Source organism: Dreissena polymorpha, chromosome 5, assembly GCF_020536995.1.
Source record: "Dreissena polymorpha isolate Duluth1 chromosome 5, UMN_Dpol_1.0, whole genome shotgun sequence".
Classification (NCBI taxonomy): domain Eukaryota; kingdom Metazoa; phylum Mollusca; class Bivalvia; order Myida; family Dreissenidae; genus Dreissena; species Dreissena polymorpha.
In genome coordinates, this window is record NC_068359.1 from 126,113,754 (window position 1) to 126,135,119 (window position 21,366).

A 21,366-nucleotide genomic window follows, 5' to 3' on the forward strand; every position below is an offset into this window, starting at 1 on the left:
ATAATTGAAAACTGATAAAAATGACATCTAACACAACGCCAGCAGAATGAATACACTGTGTAATAGCAAGCTGCTGTGATGATCATTATCTTATCAACTTAATACACAGGCACCAGGCTACTGTACTGGAACAATGGGTTTTACGGCCAAAATAACTGATATCATTTTTTGCCTAAACAAATCGGTTCAATAAAAAAATAATAACTGATTTACTTTGTAATCCGTTTTATTTGCCATATATTATAAATAAGCAACAAGTAAAACATGGATACAATATATATATTGAAATATTTCATGTCATTTAAAAAAATGAGGGAGTAATCACATATTAATAACATACATTTTTGACACACTACAATATTAATACGACACATTATTATCATTCAGATTTTCCGCATGCTGATTTAATTTAATTACATTTCTAATACAAATGAGATACATGTACGATACTGTTCAATTTAATGTTACATTTCAACCATATCAGTCGTTCATCGTTCAAGACTCGTCGTCGTCGAGCATGTGGTGGACCGCTGTGGATGGTCCCAGGGCATTGATGTGGCTGATGATCCTCAGAAGTTCAGTGGTTGTCAGCTTCTCCTCTTCGTAGTCATCCCATGCTTGATGTAGTCTGCCGTGTATCGTAACATACTTCTTCCGTCTGATCTTCGTGAGAAGGTGCTGGCTCACCAGCCGTATATGTAGATCAACTGTCTCAGATTCCTCTCTGAGAAGGTTGGCCAACTTGTAAAGACCAAGGTTGGCTGAACACGCTCGTGCGTTGATGCGTCTATGCCATCCTGTAATTATAATAAAAACATATGTTTGTACTTAATAACATGATTATGTCATTTTTTATCAGTTTTTAATAACAGTCGTATGAAACAAATGCTTACTACCGATTTTGTATACTATGAAAGTATAATATTAATATACGAATAATATCCAATGTGAAACTGTGAATTGTTTCTTACTTATAAATTAATAATGCTAATTGTATTATAGTTACCTTCCAAGTCGTTGTTCGTGCGTTTTTATCAACTAATTATTGTTTAAAAACATATATAAAATACAAAACGATCATGACCTAAAGATAAACTTTTAATATTTTTTTTTTTTTTTTTTTTTTTACCTCCATCGATTAGAATATTAATAGGTTGCAAGCCTGGATAATTAATAATAACACTTTGCAAACATCTCTAATTTGATAAAATCAAGTCCGTACATTTAAACAGATAATTTAATTAGTGCCAAACAACTCAATTAATGTACATCACAATTAATCCACAGTTTGCAAATAAATGCCCCTAATGTTATTGTAAGCCGATAATATGTGTCATTAACACCTCGTTATAGGTATACCTCCTCTATAAAATCAATTTACCGAAACCTCCACGGCTTTTACTATATAAATCAATTTACCGAACTTGTCATTTACCGAAACCTCCATAACCCATTTTACAAGCCGAGGCTGCAACAAGTTATAGTTGTAAGAACTGTTATGTGCCTGATAAAAATCCTTTCATAGATGATAATAGGTGCTTCCTAATATGCGGGTAAAGGTTAGTTTTATGTCTGTAGTGTAAATTTGCATTAGCGATACTAAAGACTAAAAGAATAAGCATTCGCGCTAAACACCATGCATACAGTCGATTGGTGTATAGCGGATTTTAGTGAGTAACGGATAGGTTAAACGTTTTTTTGCAAAATACTTTTATTTATGTTAAGATTTATAGTTTTCTATGAATTGAATACAAAAAGCCTATCATTGTTAAGTCGATTCATGTTTTTGTTGACGTGTTTCAATGTTTACAGTCAATCTTGTGCTTGCTACCACTTGAGTTAAGCGACTTTTGTCTTATGCGACCACTTTAAATCCCGCCCGAGCGTTTCAACTATATTTTCATATTGTATTAAGCGACTTTTGTCTTACGCGACCAGCGACCGCCGATTTTAGTGTATTTTGATGCCCGAGTCTAGAATTAAGCGACCGCTTTAAGGTAAAAGTGGTAAATCTGTTGACCGTTCAAGAACAAATCAGTGTTGATTGTTTATCTAACCCGCGATAACATGAACGATCTCATCTTTGTTTTAATTTCACACCAGCCATTTCCTTTGTCTCGATGACCGGTTCTGACCGGTGTTAATGCTGACTGCGCATCAATTTTTGGTGTTGAATAATACAGTGAGGTATTGCCAACAGTCTACGGGTTAAAGAGTTTACTATCTGGGATGTTAAGTGACAAATTTGATCGCAGATTTAATTGCAGAAACAATGAGCCAACGCTGCAAATATTTTCACAGTGTTCTCGAGAGGTGTAAAAAATAAACTATTAATCGGTAACATGTAGCGAAATCTGTTCATTGAAAAATGTAGTTGTTATTATGCTAATTAGTTTGTGTTAGCAAATTTTCCAATCAGGCGTGTTTATTTATTTTTAAATCAAGGTGTTTTATTTATTTCCCTATGTACCATAATCAAGTCAAATATATAGAAGCTTACATGCAGAAATTAAAATGTCAAAACGGGACGTATTAACGTTAAATGAGAAAATTCGGGTATTGGAAGTGTCGAAGAGTAAAAGTGCACATACATTTAATCGCGAATGAGTTTGGAGTGACGTTGGAAAAACCCATTCTCCATGCAAACCGTTTACGTTGTATTTAGAATTAGAGAGAACAAATACAACTTATTTTAAGTAAAAAATTGTTTTATTCATTTAATTTATATTTAGATTCATTTGATTACAAAAGCAGAAATCGCTGTGTCAAAAGGAGATAATCCGATATCTGGATTTAAAATCAAAGGTCCGCATTCATCCCAAATGGCCTTTTTTTAATTTAAAGACCATTTTATTAAGAGACCACTTTTGGTTACTCCCTTTAGTGGTCTCTAAATACAAGATTGACTGTACTGTATATTTATACAAAAAAGCAAGCCTGACTTTTCTGGTATGTTCTGTGTATAAAACAGACGAAATGACAACATTTGGATTAAATAAAAAAATATTTAAATGTTAAAGCCACACCTTGCCTCTGACTTTGAAATGAAATACATGTTAATCAAAACATATAGATGAAATTTGAAAGTTTGCAAAATTGTCATTAAATCTATATTCTAATTAGCAAGATATTTATTATTTTACAAACGGTACCGCTTTTTAAACCAAAAGGATTCCTAGAAGTGTACGTCCATTCATTTCGATAAACGTGATTGTTTTTAAGTTTTAAAGCGCAAAAAAGACGGATTTCTACCTTGTAACTACCAGATATATTTTAATTGGCATAGATAAAATTAAATCTATAGCCTAGTTAGCAAGTAATTTATTATTTTTCAAACGGTACCGCTTTTAAAGCGTGAAGTAGGATTTCTAGACGTATACATCCATTTCGACAAACGTAATTATTTTAAAGTGCAAAAAAGACGGATTTCAACATTGTAACCACCAGATATATTCTAATTGGCATAGATAACATATGTTTCTTATTTATACTTACATTAACTATGCCAAATAAGGTGTGTGGCTTTAAATGATGATTAGGAATATTTGATGGTTAAATTAAATGGATGAAAACTATTTTGTACCAATATGAGTCTGTTTATTTATTGTTCCTATTGCCAATGCATGTATCACTTTAATTAGGTCATCTGTTGAATGAACTGAGTGTATGCAAATGAAATAATATGTGACTTGCGCCAAGCATGCGCAACACACGTGTTTACACCAGCAAACGTGCGATCATCACAAATACCAGTATATCGAAAATACCCTACACGATGATACCCTCAAAATATCTAATAATTTTTTGAAAAAGTAAAAAAATTTATTGAGAAATTTCATTTCAAGATGGATTTTTAGTAGATTTCATTATGTTCTCCATCATTTTTGGACATATACATTTAACACCAACAATCAATTGATATTGAAGAATACCGGTGTAGCATGAGATTTGCAAGACCGTGAATAGTCTTGCATTTCTCTGATTACCCCCCATAATACATACAAAGCCGCTGACGTGGAAACCTAAAGATCGATGTCCAATACAATTAGTAATTAATTTATTTGAATTTTTAGTAGTTTTGTTAATATTAAAAGTACAAAATGACTTTTTACATAAAGAGTGGAAACGACTACTGTTCAGACTGTTGTTACTTCCAGACATTATTGGTTAAAGTTATAATTGGTTAAAATGAAAATGGCCCAGAGAAAAAAACGGGCTCACAGTTTAAAACTGTCACTGATTAAAAAAATTGTGCTTAAAACGGACCAAATTTTTTATGAGTATGTTTATACTGAAGTGTTACCACAAGTACACTTAAAACATGAAGATGTAACAAATTCTGTAAACACTTATATACAGAGAATATAGTTAAATCTTAAGGTATTAAGTATCTGTAAGTGTTAAGATTTAAATATAATTATTTGTTATCATGGTGAATTAATAAAAAAAAATCCTGCCTAAATTACTTAAGATATGGGAACCAAGAAAGTGAATCTTGGTTCATTGTGTTACACATTTACAGTTATTTCTCCATTCGTCAAGTGATTCACCAAAATGATTGTGCTGGTGTAGGAAATATTTAATATTTTTAATGGCTATTCATAGCTTTTTCCCATTTTTTTTTTTTCCAAAATATAGATCCACATGATAATTGTGATGATGTCCTGAACTGTTTATGGATAGTTATACATTTATAATAATAAATTACACTTATTGACTGAAATAATCATGTTGGTAATTTGTTAGTGATGTTTTATATTTCTCATGGCTTGCCAAAAAATTTTTGCCTTTTATATTTGCAAAAACAACTTACTGACTGGCATAACCCGCTGATAATAATTGCCCCGAGAAGTGCAATACCAAGTAATTGTCTCACTCTGAAAAAATGATATTGGTGGTGGTTGTGACTGATATTTGGCTTAACCAGCTAAAACTTATTGCCGGTGAGAACTGCAAAAACAATCATTTGTACTAAAAAATAAAATTGATGGTGGTTGTGTCTTATATAATGTTTGGCCTAATCAGCTAATTCTTATTGCCAGTGAGAAGTGCAATACTAACATGAGTGGAATTTTTCCACTGATCCGCAGATTTTTGCGGATCGGGTTGTCCGGGCGATTGGCGTAAAATTCTTTTTAAAAAATGGGGTAGGGGGTATGACCGATTCTGCAGGCATTATACCATATGTCATAAGCAGGGATCATATTTTTTTCGGTTTTGTCGGTCCTAGACCGATTGGGGTCATGAAAGACCGATTGAAAATCCCAAACAGTCGGTCCGATTTTGTTTGCTAAAATTCCCATGTCATGAAATCGATTACACAGTGTACATGCTAACACACCCTAATGACATTCTTATCTCGATTAGGTGTGATAAACCACGGAGCGTATATTGACCTCATCTAGAGTCCGTGGATAAATCATTCGCTGCAGTCTCTTAACCGGTCATGACCGGTTTATTGCACGTCAGACCAAGAATAAAAAACTTGTGAACAGCGGATTAAAGTCGCATCCGAAAAGACGCGTCTGAAAGCACGCACTGTAACTAAACAAAACATGCCGATACATTTTCCACCAGCGTAATAATCCGGTAATATAATTATGAATGAAAGTCGCGGATCTGATCGACAGAACAGCCGAAAGTTATTTTTATGGGCGGAACTTCACATAAAATAGTACACAAGAAAAATAATATAAATTGTATAAATCTTTAGTAAAACCGTGTTGGAATCGATATAATTCGTGAATTTTATAGTTTGTTGTTGAATAACTCACGAGCGGAAAATTAGATGCGTGGTTTCAAATGCTTCGCTCTCATGATTTAATCCCTACGCATCAAAACTATTGGCCGTGTGTTATTTGACAACAAACTATAACGTACACAAATATTTTCTTAATTATTTGGTTTATTATTGTCAGTAGCAAACCTATGCACAGACATTTGTTTGGTTCAGTGCATGTTTGTAAGCTATTATCGAGTCGACAACGATTTAAAACATCGGTATAGACTTACACGGATTAATAAAATTGACAACAATGAAAAAAAAGTCTGATAAAACAGCACACGAAACATCAATGAAATAGCAAATGATAAAACCAGTTGAGAAAACTCGAATGTTCTGATTAAAAAAAATGCTTAAGGGAATTTTACTTGTACGTTTATTATACCACCTTCATGAATGGCAGAATCAATGGTTTATATTTTGACGTAATTTGTCATGATTTCGGACATAAATTTTCGGATACTTTTTCCCCATTTATATCCAGACCGATTGATATTGCGGGAAAATATGATCCCTGGTCATAAGCGGTCCGAAAAATCCGCAGCTGGCGAAATCTCTCCCCATATTACACTGGTAGATTATACCGAAGTATTTTTTGAAAGAAGCGATTTCAGTGTTTTAAGGTTTTATTGCGTTATTCACACGATTATGACTAAGTTACTGGCTGGACCAGCTGATAGGAATTGCCTGTGAGAAGTGCAAGACCAATTATTTGTCTGACATATTGATGTTGGTGGTTGTGTCTTATATTTGGCTTGACCAGCTGATACAAATTGCCTGTGAGAAATGCAAGACCAAGCAATTGTCTTAAAAAGTGGTGTTGGTTGTTGTGGTTGTGTCTTATAATTGGCTTTATCAGCTGATAGTTATTGCCTGTGAGAAGTGCAAGACCAAGTTATTTTCTGATAATGATGTTGGTGGTGGTTGTTTCTTATATTTCCCTTCCCAATATAAAATACGCTTTTTACCAAAATACGCTTCAAAAAGTGTATTTTTTTCTGCATTTTTAACGAAAAGAGTATTCTGCATTTTTTTCATGAGTAAGTGCGCGAAAGCGTGTTTCTTCTTATTTGCCCAAAAATACGCTTTCTGTACAAGTGCATTTTTTGCAAACAAAGTTTTTTAATAGTGTTTAGACAAAGTCTTTTTATGCAAAAAGCGTGTTTTTTAATGAAGTGAATTTTTTGAGCATATAAGTGTATCTTCTTATTTGCAAAAAACATCTTTCTGTACAAGTGTATTTTTATGTGCATCTTCGTAAAAAATGATTGAATCTCTAGTAGTGTGTATTTTTGTAATAATTTGTTCAAAAGGGACACTGTAGGAAATAACTGAAGTTAAACTAGGACAGGGATCTACTGTTTATTAGGAGGATTGTACTGAATTCTTTTTAGCTCACCTGATTGCTCAGGATTGTACTGAATTCTTTTTAGCTCACCTGATTGCTCAGGTGAGCTTTTGTGACCGGTCTTTGTCTGTCGTATGTCCGTCCGTTAACATTTGCTCGCAAACACTATAGAGGCCACATTTCTTGTCCCGTCTTCATGAAACTTGGTCAGAAGCTTTGTCCCAATGAAATCTCGGCCGAGTTTGAAACTGGGTTGTGCAAGGTCAAAAACTAGGTCACTAGGTCAAAAAAAGAAAAACCTTGTAAACACTGTAGAAGTCACATTTCATGCCCAATCTTTATGTTACTTTGTCAAAATGTTTGTCTTAATGATATCTTGGTTGAGTTCAAAAGTGGTTCCATTGAAAAACATGGCCACCAGTGGGTGGGGCAGTTTTCCTTATTTGGCTGTAGAGAAACCTTGTAAACACTCTAGAAGTCACAATTTTTGCCCAATCATCATGAAAGTTGGTCAAAATATTGGTTCAATTGATGTCTCGGACGAGTTCAAAAATGGTCAAGATAGGTGAAAAAACATGGCCGCCAGTGGGCAGGGCATTTTTCTCTATATGCATATAGTGGCAGTTTTCCCTATTTGGCTATAGAGAAACCTTGTAAACACTCTAGAAGTCACAATTTTTGCCCAATCATCATGAAAGTTGGTCAAAACATTGCTTTTATTGATATGTCAGACGAGTTTGAAAATGGTCAGGATCGGTGAAAAAAACATGGCAGCCAGTGGGCGGGGCATTATTCTCTATATGTATACAGTGAAAACATGTGAACACAGTAGAAGTCACATTTTTGGCCCAATTTTCATGAAATTTGCTCAGAACATTTGTTTCCTTGATACGAGAGTTGAGTTAAAAAATGGTTCCGGTCAGTTGAATAACATGGCTGCTGGGAGGGGGGCAGTTTTCTCATTATGCCCCCCCCCCCTTTCGAAGAAGAGGGGGTATATTGTTTTGCTCATGTCGGTCCGTCAGTCCACCAGATGGTTTCCGGATGATAACTCAAGAGCGCTTATGCCAAGGATCATGAAACTTCATAGGTTCATTGATCATGACTCGCAGATGACCCCTATTGATTTTCAGGTCACTAGGTCAAATGTCAAGGTCACGATGACCTGAAATAGTAAAATGGTTTCCGGATGATAACTCAAGAACACTTATGCCTAGGATCATGAAACTTTATAGATACATTGATCATGACTTGCAGATGACCCCTATTGATTTTAAGGTCACTAGGTCAAAGGTCAAGGTCACGGTGACCCAAAGCAGTTAAATGGTTTCCGGATGATAACTCAAGAACGCTTATGCCTAGAATCATGAAACTTCATAGATACATTGATCATGTCTCGCAGATAACCCCTATGGATTTTCAGGTTACTAGGTCAAAAATCAAGGTCACGATGACCCGAAATAGTAAAATGGTTTCTGGATGATAACTCAAGTACGCTTAGGCCTAGGATCCTGAAACTTTATAGATACATTGATCATGACTCGCAGATGACCCCTATTGATTTTCAGGTCACTAGGTCAAAGGTCAAGGTCACAGTGACCCAAAGCAGTTAAATGGTTTCCGGATGATAACTCAAGAACACTTATGCCTAGGATCATGAAACTTCATAGATATATTGATCATGACTTGCAGATAACCCCTAAAATAAACTTGATTTTCAGGTCACTAGGTAAAAAATCAAGGTCACAATGACCGGAAATAGTAAAATGGTGTCTGGATGATAACTCAAAGACGCTTAGGCTTAGGATCATGAAACTTCATAGGTACATTGATCATAACTCGTAGATGACCCCTATTGATTTTCAGGTCACTAGGTCAAAGGTCAAGGTCACGATGACCCGAAATAGTAAAATGGTTTCCGGATGATAACTCAAGAAGGCTTAGGCTTAGGATCATGAAACTTCATAGGTACATTGATCATGACTCGTAGATGACCCCTATAGATTTTCAGGTTACTAGGTCAAAGGTTAAGGTCATGGTGACCCGAAATAGTAAAATGGTTTCCAGATGATAACTCAAGAACGCTTATGCCTAGGATCATGAAACTTCATAGGTACATTGATCATGACTCGTGGATGACCCCTATTGATTTTCAGGTCACTAGGTCAAAGGTCAAGGTCACGGTGGCCTGAAATAGTAAAATGGTTTCTGGATGATAACTCAAGAACACTTATGCCTAGGTTCATAAAATGTCATAGGTATATTGATCATGACTCGCAGATGACCCCTATTGATTTTCAGGTCACTAGGTCAAAGGTCAAGGTCACTTACTTCAAATTGTAAAATTGTTCCCGGATGATAACTCAACAATACTTACGCCTAGGATCATGAAATTTTATAGGTACATTGATCATAACTGGCAGATGACCCCTATTGAATTTCAGGTCACTAGGTCAAAGGTCAAGGTCACAGTGACTTGAAACATTAAAATGGTTTCCGGATGATAACTCATAAATGCTTACGCCTAGGATCATGAAACTTCATAGGTACATTGATCATGACTCGCACATGAAATAATGATGAAACTTGACCAGGATGTTTATCTGGACAATATCTAGGTCAAGTTTGACATTTGGTAAAGATTGAATGAACCGACTCCTCTCAAGTGAGCGAACTAGGGCCATCTTGGCCCTCTTGTTCATAATTTAGTATGTTTGACAAAATTAAATTAAAATAGAATTGAGATATAATAATCATGAGACACATCTATCTATAAAAAATAAAAAAATATTTTTTTATTTTTTTTTAGGGGGAATTTTCCCCCCCAAAAGGGGAAAAAATATACTTTTCAGGGGGGAATGCGGCCAAATTTCGGCCGTGGATTTGACAGATTGAGGGCCCTGTGTACACAATGCCATAACTTTTCCTTGCACAATTGTCTGATTATTTTCCTTTTTCATGTCATGCTTTACTTTTGTCTGTGTCTTTACTCCTTTTGATTGCCCTTTGTCGAGCGGCAAATGCGTTGTGGGCAAGGGGGAGTTATTTCAAGACATAAAAATGACAGTGGCATATGATATTTATTAATTTTACTCCTCAACAGCCTATAATATTTATGCCCCCTTCGAAGAAGAGGGGGCATATGGTTTTGCACATGTCGGTCAGTCCGTCGTTCGGTCCGTCCACCAAATGGTTTCCGGATGATACCTCAAGAATGCTTAGGCCTGGGATCAGGAAAGTTCATAGGTACATTAATCATGACTGGTAGGTCAAAGTTCAAAGTCACATTGACTCGAAGCAGTAAAATGGTTTCCGGATGATACCTCAAGAACGCATAAGCCTGGGATCAGAAAAGTCCATAGGGACATTGGTCATGCACGGCAGATGACCACTATTCACTTTTAGGTCACTAGGTCAAAGTTCAAGGTCACCGTGACTTGAAACAGTAAAATGGTTTCCGAATGATAACTCAAGAACGCTTAAGCGTGGGACCAGGAATTAATTGCCAATCATACTCTAATGTATTCACACAAAGGCTGCCACTACAACTGAGAGCCAATTTGGGGGGCATGCGTGTTTTACAAACAGCCCTTGTTGTATTATGTACCCCTCAACTGCATATGATATTTATATACTGTTCCCTCAAACTGTCTACAATATTAATGTACAGTACCCCTGAACTACCAAAACTACCTCTTATATTTATATACTGTGCCCCTGTGCACCTTAGCCAAATTATGTTGGTAAAATGTATGTTGGTAGATTATTATACCTAGCTTGTGATTAACTTTGGGACCACTCAATATCTTTAGTTTATATGGATGAATTGTGCTGAGATTGTATGTGTAGGGAGCTTGCATACAGACCGCACTTGAGATAACGCAATTATTTAATTTAATAACTGAAACGCTGAAAGCCTGGTTTCATGGCGGAATCATTTTCTTGTTCATATACTGTAGCCCTAAACTGCTTATATGATTTATATTATCTAACCCTCAACTGCCAATTGCATGTATGTAACAACTTAAATGACATTTATATAAATATAACTCGTGATCTCATTTCAGAAGATTTGCGTAAGATCCTGGGGCCACTGGGCAAAAGGATAGAGGTGCACCAGTGGACAAGTATATTTAATTGAACCTTTAACCATGTTCGTAATTTTAAATAAACTATATGTCAACAAATAATATTTTACTCCTGAGCTTAGCAGGATCATGAGGAGTTGGTCAGAGTTTTAACTAGATGATGTGTAGGTCAAGTTCGAACATGGGCCATGCCGGGTCAAAAACTAGGTCACGGGGTCACTTAGTGTGTTTTAAACCTCACCATGTTGTCCGCTCTCTAATTCAAGTAGTTTTTATCCAATCTTCACCAAAATTGGTCAGAAGTTGTATCTTGATAATGTCTAGGGCAAGTATGAATATGGGTCATGCCGGGTCAAAAATAAGGTCACGGGGTCACTTAGGGCATTTTAAACATCACAATGTTGTCCGCTCTCTAATTCAAGTGGTTTTCATCCAATCTTCACCAAACTTGGTCAGAAGTTGTATCTAGATGATGTCTAGGTCAAGATAGAATATGGGTCATGCCGGGTCAAAAACTAGGGCACGGGGTATCTTAGTGCATTTTAAACCTCACCATGTTGTCCGCTCTCTAATTCAAGTACCCGGGTGTACTTTGTCCAGGGTTTTCCATGGAAATCCATGGAAAATATTAGGCTGGAGTATTCGGACTAAGTTTCCAGCCTTTTCCAGCGTCAATATTTTTAAAAAAAGGGTGGAAAATTGTCCATGGTATGTGGAAATAGCCTGGAATAGTTTCCATGGTTTTCCAGGCTCCCTGGAATAATTACCATGGAACAATTTCCAGGGTTTTCCAGCCAGCATGGAAAAAATACCGTCCGAATACTCCATGTAACCTGGAAAACCATGGATTTTTTTCCAGGGTATTCCAGATTACATGGAGTATTCGGACGGTATTTTTTCCATGCTGGCTGGAAAACCCTGGAAAATGTTCCAGGGTTTTTCCTTGTTTAATATTCCATGGATGCCTGGTATAACACGGAAAATTGTCCAGCGTTTACCATGGTCACTGAATAGAAAAAGAAATTTCTGGTCTAAAAACAATATTCATGTATTAAATGAATACAATACTCACAGCTTAAATAAATCATAATTTAAGGTTAGATTAAAACAAAACAAAAAATCAACATAATGCCTTAGTTTCTTCGATGTATTATTTTGTTCACAATTCATCAAAATATAACATCAGATTACAAATTGTGTAACATTTATTTAACAAATTATTCAGATCAAACAAGTGTTGTTTAATACATGCTTACAAAGCCTCTATGTCCATTATCATAAATCAGGCCCTTACATAACAGAACAGGCGCTACTTTAAAAGTTAAAAAGTATAATGCAACCTTCACAACGTGTATTCAAAGTAACAAAATACAAGCAAGTCAAGTAATATACAGTAACAATTCACGAACCCTGTACAAACGATATACAAGAAACAAAATGAAAAATTTAAGTTATTTTAGCTAATTCATGTTTGTCACAATATATGTAGCTGCCCATGAGCACAAGGATACTATTTTTCTCAGCTACTTTCACTTTAATGCAATTTAGGTGCTCAATTTCATTAAAATACTTTGCATAATGCATGTACATGTATTACTTTCCAAGTGACAGTTTAAAATATAATTGCAAGTCTAAAACTTGTGTAGGCAGCTTAGTAAATTATAAGTACCCAGGTGGGATAAAATTACAGTTTTTAAAAACTTTTTTGTTAATTAGCTGGGCTTCAGTAGGTCGTGGATCTTTTATAGAACTTGTACTGCTGTTATACTGTACGGCTCCTGCATGATCTCTGAAAGAAAAACAAAGCAAACAATATTACAAGAAAGTCATAAGTTTTTTACATTCATCTGTAAAAGTAAATGTGCAGCAATCATATGATTGAGCATTGTATAGATATTCATTCATATTTTAATCTATTTTAGATATTTCATATCACTGCTCAATTCGGTACATGTGGCTTTTTTGTATTTGAGCGAACATTTACGATCCTAAGTAGTTAGCAATTATTTCTTTTCCATTTACTGAAATTTATTTTCTTAAAGTTTGCAAGCGGGCTTTAATCTACTTGCAAACAGGCAACCACACAGGAAAACTGAGACTTTCAAGTGAATAAATTGGTGATTTAACTTATATTTTTATATGACTCTCTTTTATTTTGAAATTTATATTGTTAAATGCCCCAAAACGGGGTACACTAGCATGTATCTGGAAACTCAAACATACATGTATATAGGAATTTTATATTCAGATATTGCTATATGAAAGTTATGCTAATTTGCTAATTCATATAAAAATAACCTGTAATTGAAACTAGACCAAAATATTGGATACCAAAAAGACAAAATACTTTCAGGTGGTTAACACTAAATTACTTATATGAGCCCGGGGCATAACAATATTTACCATGAATTTGTGGCCATGTTAGTCCTCTAAGTAAATGCGCCAAAAGAGCCGCTTTGCTGTCTTGGGTTATTTCCCTGCCAAACTCTGCAGTATCTTTCATCAACTGGTCAGCTACAGTTAAAGCACATAATGAAAATGTATATAGAAAATAATTCAAGTATTGTTTTAAATATTTAGTAAAATGGTCTTTAAATAATAACTTACAATGAAGTTAATACATCACAAAGCATAGCATAACAAAATTTGTAGGTATGATTAGTACAAATTTATTATTGCTATAATTAGAATGATGTGTAATTCTATTCTGGTATGAAAATGCACAGTGAAACCTAAAAAACAATGCTATTGGTTTAATTAATTTATTTATAAACATTAACAGCATTAATGAGCATTGAGTTCTCATCATGCACAGCACATAACTCCCTTAGCCTCAGTTCCCTAGCCATGCATTATAAACTTCCGATACTACATTCAAGCTTATTAAAATCTCCACATAGGACTTCCTTTATCAAGCTGCAAACTGCACTTAGTGAAAATGTGTGTGACAGCTGCTTTTAAACTTCTATATTTGCCATACTTTTACCTAAAATGTCACATAAAAAAGGTCTACAATGATGACATAAGAAGAATAAATTTAAAGGAATATTTAGAAATAATGAAAAGCACAAACCTTCAGTTGTTGTTCTATTCCTAGACAGACTTCTGAAACACTTGTATGCATCACTTTTTAACAACATTTCATGTCACTTTCCAAATGATATCCATACATTATTATTTTAAGAAATTCTTGTTTATGGAAAAACTCATTAACTCTACTGTTTGTGAACATTACATTAACTTCATTTTAACAACAAGTTTAACCTGCATATTTTACAATATGCCTGCTCCAGAATTTCAATCTAACAGGTAAACTTTCTGTATTTGAACTCAGCCAATCAGAAAAGGCTGTGATATTTTATAACCAATAGATTAGCAGCAGACATATCTGACTCACACACAGGTTTATCAGATAGTTTGTTAATTGCAAACCTGGACTGTAGTTAAATATTGAGTGTGTATACACCTTGAACAGGGTTAAGGAATTTAAACTTGTAGACATTGCTTTGAAAGTTACTACTATTACTTCTACTACTAGTACTACTACTACTACTACTACTACTACTACTTCTGCAAAACTACTACTACTATTACAACAGCCACAACAACAACAACTACTACTACTACTACTACTACTACTACTACTACTACTACTACTACTACTACTACTACTACTACTACTACTACTACTACTACTACTACTACTACTACTTCTACTACTACTGCTACTTCTACTTATACTACTACTACTACTACTACTACTACTTCTACTACTACTACTATTACTTCTACTAAAACTGCTGCTACTACTGCTACTACTACTACTACTGCTTCAACTACTACTACTGCTTCAACTACTACTACTACTACTGCTGCTGCTACTGCTGCTGCTGCTACTACTCCTGCTGCTGCTGCTTCTACTACTTCTGCTACTGCTGCTGCTGCTGCTACTACTACAACTCCTGCTGCAGCGACTACTACTACTACTACTGCTGCTGCTGCTGCTGTTACTACTACTACTACTACTACTACTACTACCACTACTACTACTACTACTACTACTACTACTACTACTACTACTACTACTACTACTACTACTACTACTACTACTACTACTACACTACTACTACTACTACTACTACTAGTACTTCAACTACTATTGCTACTACTACTGCTACTACTACCTACTGATGCTGCTGCTACTGCTACTACTGCTGCTGCTGCTACTTCTACTACTACTACTTCTACTACTACTACTTCTACTACTACTACTGCTGCTGCTGCTAATGCTACTTCCTTAACATCTACTACTACTGCTGCTACTAGTATTGTTATTATTATTTATTCTACTATTGCTACCATTACTGCTACTATTCCTGTAAATGCTAAAACAACAACACAATAATAACTGCTACTACTGCTACTGTCACTTTAATTTGCACCAATAGTATAATTATCAGTAGTTTAACTGCTTGTACAACTTATACAACAACCACTTTTACTTCTACTCCTACAACATATTCTACTGCCAGCCTCAGCATTACTACTTCTACCACTACTACTACTACTATAACTACTACTATTTCTGCCCAAACTATGCACATTGTTTTATGTTTTATTCATATGTTGTGTAAATTGTTGAACTCTGATTTACTTTGAATATAATGTGTTGCATTTTTATAAGTTATTTTCTCCTCTTATAAAGTCTAAGTTTTTTCCAGGGTCAGCTGAAAATGTTAGAGTCTTTTCCATGCTTAAAAAATTCTATGTTCCACTTTCCATGCTATCTGGAAATATTTTCCATGGTTATCCAGCCTAAATCCAGCGTTTTCCATTCCTTTTCCATGCTTTTCCATCCAAGGCTGGAAAATGCTTGGGGAAAAAAGTCCACGTTTCATGGACATTTCTAGAACAAAACCCTGGAAAACCCTGGAAACTGTTTCAAATTCCAGGGATTTCCATGGAATTCCATGTTATACCATGAATTTCCAGCCTAAGTTCCATGATTACCCTGGACAATGTACACCCGGGTAGTTTTCATCCAATCCTCACCAAACTTGGTCACAAGTTTTATCTAAATGATCTCAAGGACAAGTTTGAACATGGGCCATTCCAGGCCAAAAACTAGGTCACGGGGTCACTTAGTGCGTTTTTTAACATTCAGCATGGTGTCCGCTCTCTAATTCATGTAGTTTACATCCGATCTTCACCAAACTTGGTCAGAAGTTTTATGGAGATGATCTTAAGGCCAAGTTAGAACATGGGCCTTTCTGGGTCAAAAACTAGGTCAAGGGGTCACTTAGTGCGTTTTAAAAATTGAGCATGGTGTCCGCTGTTTTTTTGTAAAGACGACATGCAAAATATCAGGGCTTACTCTGCCATTCGCCAAATTAGCCAATGGCTACAAATTTAACTATTTGGCTAAAGAAAATTCTATTTGGCTACAACTTTTTCTTCATTAAAACTTAAAAATAGCCAAAAATAGAAGAATTTTGCCAAAACAAAGTGAATTTGGCTAAAGAAATTTTTGAGCCAGGGGAAGCCCTGAATATTATGTGTCAATGCGGCATGTGGGGGAATTAGTCAAGTCTGTGACAAAGCTCTAGTTTCCTTTGACAATGTAAGCAGTAACACGCACAATCTCTGTGTTAACTTGATGATGTAGGCAATGTAAGCAGTAACACTCACGATCTCTGTGTAAACTTGATGATGTAGACAATGTAAGCAGTAACACTCACAATCTCTGTGTAAACTTGATGATGTAGGCAATGTAAGCAGTAACACTCACAATCTCTGTGTAAACTTGATGGTGTAGGCAATGTAAGCAGTAACACGCACGATCTCTGTGTAAACTTGATGATGTAGACAATGTAAGCAGTAACACTCACAATCTCTGTGTAAACTTGATGGTGTAGGCAATGTAAGCAGTAACACTCACAATCTCTGTGTTAACTTGATGGTGTAGGCAATGTAAGCAGTAACACTCACAATCTCTGTGTAAACTTGATGATGTAGACAATGTAAGCAGTACCACGCACAATCTCTGTGTTAACTTGATGATGTAGACAATGTAAGCAGTAACACTCACAATCTCTGTGTAAACTTGATGGTGTAGGCAATGTAAGCAGTAACACTCACAATCTCTGTGTAAACTTGATGGTGTAGGCAATGTTAGCAGTAACACGCATGATCTCTGTGTTAACTTGATGATGTAGACAATGTAAGCAGTAACACGCACGATCTCTGTGTTAACTTGATGGTGTAGGCAATGTAAGCAGTAACACTCACGATCTCTGTGTTAACTTGAAGTGGTGTAGGCCAGAGCGTATATTGACAGGAGTTGAATAGAGTATTTGACCCTTACTGTAGTAAATTCAATTTTATGCAATAACTAATCATCTGATTTTATTGGTTTATACTTTATCTTGTTGCTTATTAATTTCTCTTTAAAAAACACAACTCTTTTAGTATATTTCGGTTGTTATTAATAGATTTATAGCAATTTAAACACGAGAAATAAACTTTTTATGTTTTACCCAAGCGCGTTTAACCCTGTCGATACTTTGTCACGTGACCAGTAGCTATCGATTAGCGTACATCGAAGCGCCGAGGTTATACATTTTGATGTACCCACTAACGTCTTTTTTCTAATTTGACTTTAATTTCTCAGCCGATTTTGACAAATTATATATCATTAGAAAGCCTACGTTTTGTAGTTTTCAGATATATAAATATATATGAAGTTTTTCTTCTAATTTGGGCAGCCCGGCAAGTTATAACTTTAACTTTTGCAAATATCATACTGTTTTAGAATCTAGATTTACGGTAAACATGGTCGTACTTTATACAGATTTGTAGTGTTTATATTTTGAGTTCAGTTTTTAAAACTACATCTTGCTTAGAAGAATAAAATTCTGTATACGATAGAAAAAAATTTGTTTTTAAAATGAAAGTAAGTAAGGAATGAATTTGTACCAAAGTAGCGCGGGTTCATAACGCTCCGAACGTTTGGAGTTTTAGAATCTAGGTTTACATGTTAGTACTTTATACCAATTTGTAGCGTTAATATTTATGCCCCCCTTTGAAGAAGAGGGGGTATATTGTTTTGCACATGTCGGTCCGTACGTATGTCCGTCTGTATGTCCGTCCGTCCACCAGATGGTTTTCGGATGATAACTCAAGAACGCTTACGCCTAGGATCATGAAACTTCATAGGTACATTGATCATGACTGGCAGATGACCCCTATTGATTTTGAGGTCACTAGGTCAAAGGTCAAGGTCACAGTGACTCGTTCTTGGATGCAGTTTAGGACCACATTTGCAGATTATATTATGTACTGGTGTCGTGGGGTCTCCGTCCCCACCAGATGGTTTCCGGATGATAACTCAAGAACGCTTACGCCTAGGATCGTGAAACTTCATAGGTACATTGATCATAACTGGCAGATGACCCCTATTGATTTTGAGGTCACTAGGTCAAAGGTCAAGGTCACAGTGACTCGTTCTTGGATGCAGTTTAGGACCACATTTGCAGATTATATTATATACTGGTGTCGTGGGGTCTCCGTCCCCACCAGATGTTTTCAGGATGATAACTCAAGAACGCTTACGCCTAGGTTAAAAAAACTTCATATGTACATTGAGCATGACTGGCAGATGACCCCTATTGATTTTCAGGTCACTAGGTAAAAGGCCAACAGGGGTTTTTCAGCACTGTCTGTGCCTCCAGGAAACGGAGGCATTCCCAAAGCAAACGGACCCGTTCCCAATCAAATTTTGATTGCATTTTTCCCAATTCCAAAAAATAAAATCTTCCAAAATCGTAAAAAGTAAACATAATTTATATCGAAAGAGTGGCTTCCCTTCATTCGCGACGTAATAAAGCCTTTAGTGACACAGAATTTTTGGTGTATTTGCCGGATGCATTTACTCTCAGCGATGACGTTCGAACTGTTCCGCATTATACAAGAGTATATAGAGCCGCACAATACACATTCTATACCATATCTGTAGACGCTTATTTTCAATCATGGCTTCGCACAATAGTAAATATTACATTTAAAAAAACAAAAAATAGATGCTAAAGGATGTGTAACGTTATAATCGATGTTTTCGAAACGCTCAGAATTTTCCGAAATTAATGCCACGAGTAACCCTGAACAGACAAGCTCGGACGATACGCAGCAAAATGTAACAGCAACAGAAGTAATGCCAGGGCCGTCAATAACAAAATCGGCAACTGAATGCTCAGAGCCTTGTAAGAAAGTTGTAGTTCAATCGTCATTTAATACATTAAAGTATGAAATGAAATACCCATGGCTCTATTTTAGCTCGGCCAAAAATGTTGCTGTAACTTGTGTTTGGGCAGTGTTTGTTTTGCATGTGTTTATATAAAGAAAATTGTTAAACCACAGACTTATTTAAGCATGATTAATTCAATTTTTTTCCCCAAAATGAGCCGTTTCACGAAACAAAAATTCCCAAAATGGGCAATTTTGTCGATAAAAAATTCCCAATTTGGTCAGACTCCTTTTCCCAAAGCAGGCAGAAAAACCCCTGGTCAAGGTCACTGACTCGAAATAGTAAAATGGTTCCCGGATGATAACTCAACAATACTTACGCCTAGGATCATGAAATTTTATAGGTACATTGATCATAACTGGCAGATGACCCCTATTGAATTTCAGGTCACTAGGTCAAAGGTCAAGGTTACAGTGACTTGAAACAGTAAAATGGTTTCCGGATGATAACCAAAAATGCTTACGCCTAGGATCATGAAACTTCATAGAAACATTGATCATGACTGGCAGATGACCCCTATTGATTTTCAGGTCAATAGGTCAAAGGTCAAGGTCACAGTGACTTGAAACAATAAAATGGTTCCCGGATGATAACTCAACAATACTTACGCCCAGGATAACTCAAGAACGCTTAGGCCAAGGATCATGAAATTTTATAGGTACATTGATCATAACTGGCAGATGACCCCTATTGAATTTCAGGTCACTAGGTCAAAGGTCAAGGTCACAGTGACTTGAAACAGTAAAATGGTTTCCGGATGATAACTCAAAAATGCTTACGCCTAGGATCATGAAACTTCATAGGGACATTGATCATGACTGGCAGATGACCTCTATTGATTTTCAGGTCACTAGGTCAAAGTTCAAGGTCACAGTGACAAAAAACGTATTCACACAATGGCTGCCACTACAACTGACAGCCCATATGGGGGGCATGCATGTTTTACAAACAGCCCTTGTTTTATTAGACATTGTTCAAGGTGAATTTAAATGCGTATAAAAACCTTATTTTGTGCTATAATGTGCTATAATGTATGGTAGAAAGATTTGGCTATAGAGAAACCTTGTAAACACACTAGAAGTCACAATTTTTGCCCAATCATCATGAAACTTGGTACAAAGATTGGTTTTATATATATCACATAATTAATGCCATAATTTTTGCCCTTAGATTGTCCAAATGTTCATTATATTATATAAAATCCTTGTAAACACTCTAGAGGTCACAATTTTGTTTCAGTTTTTATGAATCTTGGTCATAATATTTATTTTTGTAAGCAAAGTTTGATGTTTGGTAAGGGGGGGGGGGGTCAACTCAAAATAAAGGTCACCAGGTCAAATCTTACAAAAACAAAAACACTCCATATGCCAGAGTTTTGGTTCAATAATGATGAAACTTGACCAGGATGTTTGTCTGGACAATATCTAGGTAAAGTTTGACGTTTGGTAAAGATTGAATGAACCGACTCCTCTCAGGTGAGCGAACTAGGGCCATCTTGGCCCTCTTGTGTTGATAATCTCACTGTGTAACATAGTGGGTGGGGTAAACATGATGAAAAACGCCGGAATAAGGAGAAGAACATTTAAAAATAGGGGTTTATTGTATGAACCTTCATTTGTAAGGTAAGATAAGATGATAAAACTTTCAAACTCGAAACCACGTTGTTGGTATTCGTCAAATATTCGGTTCGGGAGGTGGCGATTTAACGAATACAATTCGTCCACAGCCATATTCGAGTAATTTGAATATTTAAATGTATCGTTCCACCCTTGTTAGAGACAAAAATGTTATTTGAGGGCTAAAATGTTTTTTTTAAGATAAAAAAGTTATTTGAGAGATAAAAATG

The 21,366-nt window shown here is 35.7% G+C and overlaps 1 protein-coding gene and 1 long non-coding RNA gene across 2 annotated transcripts in view; one reads left to right on the top strand and one right to left on the bottom strand.

Annotated features, from left to right (window-relative positions):
- Positions 1-21,366, top strand: part of LOC127881879 (myosin-11-like) — a 241,744-nt gene that overhangs the window by 634 nt on the left and 219,744 nt on the right. The window contains exons 2-3 of the mRNA XM_052430059.1: positions 1,463-1,559; positions 11,198-11,257. The gene's annotated coding sequence lies outside the window, so the exon portion shown is untranslated. The remainder of the gene's footprint in view (positions 1-1,462; positions 1,560-11,197; positions 11,258-21,366) is intronic.
- Positions 12,352-14,757, bottom strand: LOC127881888 (uncharacterized). The gene is made up of 3 exons (XR_008050332.1): positions 14,292-14,757; positions 13,622-13,732; positions 12,352-13,007 (listed from the first exon to the last, which is right to left on the bottom strand). It is a non-coding gene; the product is annotated as an uncharacterized LOC127881888 (long non-coding RNA).